Raw genomic sequence first — 3655 nt, 5'->3', positions numbered from 1 at the left:
TTACACTTCGAGGCGTCTCTTTTCGACAAACAGTGTGAGAAATCACGTAAAATTTTAGCCCTTATAAAGGATCCTTTTGAAAGACATTTTTGAACTCTTTTCCATGTGTTCAGACCGTTCGATACCTTTAGATAATGAAGAATGTGGAACACTAACTCCTAGTTGTGTAGGCTTTCGAGGTGTATTTTCGACTGGCCTAAGTTAGGCCAAAAAGGGCTTACACTGGCGTGGGCGGGGAATACAACACTAAATAGTGGGAACTAGAACATAGAAAAGGGGGCAACCTTACGGGGGCCCTTACAAATAGTAGTGTTGCAGACGTCGGGGGAGACGGATGGTTCTCCCCGACCTCGTCGTGGGTGTTGGGAGTATTGTATTCCCAACACCTTTCATGTTGATTTTAATTGAATTCTTAGCCGAAGGTACATTTCCTTATTAATTCTAATTTATCGATATCTGAATATTTAAAATTATTAGTTTCGTAAAATGTTATTCATTCTAATCCTTCATGAAAAAATTCATTTCTCTATCCTTTCAGCTTTAGGCAACTTTGCAAATTCAAACCTGCTTGTCCAAAAGCAACAGTCTTTTATTCGCGTTGTGAAACCGGGAATTGATTTTCTAATCAAACAATTCGCTTTTTTCATACATAGAAAAAGAATACGTGGATGACATGTCCTCTTCCCTAGCTGATCCAGACCACCTCGACAAATCTTGGTTTTTCCCTCTGCAAAATGTTTACCTAGGATTGAATGCCACTAGTTTATACTACGATTTGTAATAAAAGCCTAGGGACCATTTGCAAAGCCCATCCCACACAGCATCCTGACGTCTTTTAAAAGATATTTTTTCATCGTAACGGCACTACTAGAATTTTTTTATTCTGTCCTGAAATCCTACAATGACGACTTAAAGATGATGTTAGCAGTGTTGATGACCGGAAAAACTGCTCTAATACACGAAATTTTATGATCACCAAAGCTCATTTTAACGTTCACTTGGCTCTACAAAAAAACGCTTAGAAATTATTCTGTTACCAGATTTGAACGTGGGTCTCCCGCATGGCAATCGAGTAGTCAACCATAAACGCAAAATTCAATACTCTTACAGGTATTTTCAGACGGACAAATTAATTTTTGTTTCCATCATTAAGAAATGAATTTTTGAATAAAATTTAGCATTAAATAAATCGACACTTTGCGCTCTTTGACGAAGATACCAGCAGAGAAACATAATTGTTTTCGATAATTGAGTTACGATCATTGGACTCCCGCCATTTAGACAGACCCAGTTTAAACTTTACTTAGCATGTACTCAAGTAATACTATTAAAATAACTCGAGTAATAATAAAGGATTTTTGAACAAGTATTTTTACAATAATAAAATAAAAATACTATAGAGTTACTTGAAGCAAAAAAACTTTTAGAAAATTAATCAAGCAGTACCGATTGCGGTACTGCTTCGGTACTACCGACGCAGTTATTTTCTAGTGAAACTCTCGTAAATGTATAATGAAATTCAGTGAATTTAAAATATTATAATAGTAATTTTGCAGTAATAATGTAAGAATAACGTAACAACACTATACATTCAGCACAGTTTTAGTGCTGTATAAGACTAGTGAAAAAACAGTTGCAATTTCATTTAACAGAAGTAATTCTCTGATAAATTTATAGTATTAATTAAGAAAACAAATTCTGGCACAGTTTGTGGGTCGCTATGTTGTTGGACAGCTTCGATTGTTAAAAAAATATATTTAATTTTCGGTGTCTGTTAAATTTTGTGGCATAATCACTGAAGCACTTAGAATTTATTGCTTATACTCATGTAATGTATGGCATCAGAGCCACTAGTGTTTTTTTGTTTATTGGGTTTTTCTATCGTCTGCCTCTTTCTACTAGTGATCTGAAAAAATTATAGCGTTAAAGAATTGCAGAGTTAAAGCGAAATATTTACTTTGTGAAAGATGAATAACAATAAAGTGAGAGGACCGTATCTTCTTTGGCGAAAAAGATCCATCGACGGAGTAGTGAGGGACATTCCAAGTACAATGGTGTTTAACTGGAAACGTCAAGGAATACACAGTATAAGGACTTATGGAAATACTAATTCTAACAGCATGTGGAACTTTCTCGGTTACTTTAGTTTTTCATAACGTAATTTTATATCTGAAAGGGCCATTATTTCATTTGCTGATGTTACAAAAAAAAATAAATATGCGCATGGTGAACCTCAGTGAGGTGGTGAAGAGCTTGGAAATTGTTCTTTCAATGAACCTTTATCTACTCAAGTATAGCTTTAATGCAGCAGTGTATTTAATACGTTTCAGCAAAAATGCTAAAAATTTTTTCCGTATCTCAGAATCCCTCGAGATCATCAGAAAGATAAGAAATTCAAAATGTTACGAGCAAAGGTGAGGCTGACGAGGAACTGGTGTCTGACAAACCTCTAATTTCCGATTCCAGTCTTTTGAAAGGCCACCTATGTATCTTAGGCATAATCTGACTAGGTCTTCTCTGTCTGATTTACTGGAAATCGTAAGCCTTCTTGTGTCATCCGTACGCATTAAAAGCTGGCATTTATTTTATAAAATTGTTGACATGAAATCAAATGCTGTAACTCTCCATTACTATTGTGAGTACTGTTCCAGTTATCTCAGATAGAGTGAGGGTTTTCTTACCTGTAAAACCTGTAATAATGCAATGCCAACTAAAGAACTAGAGAAACATAATTGCAATTTTTTGGTCAGATCAGTAGAAGAGCAGTTCATAAACATTTTTGAGTCGTATGATATTGGCGAAAAAATATCTGCACGAAAGCTCGACGTAATTTTTTCTGACGGAAAAGTGATGGGCGAAATGTATACGGGGAATTTGTACCGAGAAGATAAGCTAAAAATGGTTTTTTTTTAATATGGGAATTTCTCAGTTATTGTAAACACTGACGGCGTCAAAATTTTCCATTCTTCAAAATTCTCTGTTCGAGCTTTATTGCTGTCGTTTAATAAACTTAATTTTAATGAAAAGGCTCAACACATCTCCAGGCGGCACAGTGATATCCACTGGATATACGTATTGCGACGATAAATCCAAATCACCTTCATCATGTAAATCCTTGTGATGGTTTTCTGGACCACCCGAATCTGTGAACATTCAATCTCCACGACAATTATTTTACGTTATTTATGAAATACTAAATGAACCTGGAAAGCTCAAATCCACAAAACAAGTTGATTCCGCTCTTGTACGTTTCTGTATACAGTTTACTGGCTTTGATGCAGCCACTGGAATCGACACCAATGGATATAGAATTAATCTAATAAAAAGAGAAATATTGCTGTGCAGGATAGCTTACATTTCTTTTCCAATGGGGATGAATCAAAAACAGATTCCATTACATTTATATTTGGTGGATGAACTCGTTTGCTGGACTTAAACCTGTTCGCCGGACTCTGGAAATGCAAACCAATTGAAAGAGAACAATGGAGATTATTATCGATAGTATACCAGCAAATTACATGAAAAGTATCATATGACCGTTTCGTGCATCTTATTGTCGTTATCCCACTTCGCTTATTACCACCTATACTCGGAGAGGATGGTAGACTATATATGTCTCGGGGTTTCGGAGTTCGACGACCTCTGCCAACTTGAT

General features: G+C 35.7%; 1 long non-coding RNA gene across 1 annotated transcript; it reads left to right on the top strand.

The window, feature by feature from the left end:
* Positions 1 to 313: 313 nt before the first annotated feature.
* Positions 314 to 952, top strand: LOC116930096. The gene is made up of 2 exons (XR_004398244.2): positions 314 to 422; positions 539 to 952. It is a non-coding gene; the product is annotated as an uncharacterized LOC116930096 (long non-coding RNA).
* The last annotated feature ends 2703 nt before the right edge of the window (positions 953 to 3655 follow it).

Source organism: Daphnia magna, linkage group LG9 (assembly GCF_020631705.1).
Source record: "Daphnia magna isolate NIES linkage group LG9, ASM2063170v1.1, whole genome shotgun sequence".
Taxonomy (NCBI): domain Eukaryota; kingdom Metazoa; phylum Arthropoda; class Branchiopoda; order Diplostraca; family Daphniidae; genus Daphnia; species Daphnia magna.
This window is presented reverse-complemented; position numbering and strand designations above follow the sequence as displayed.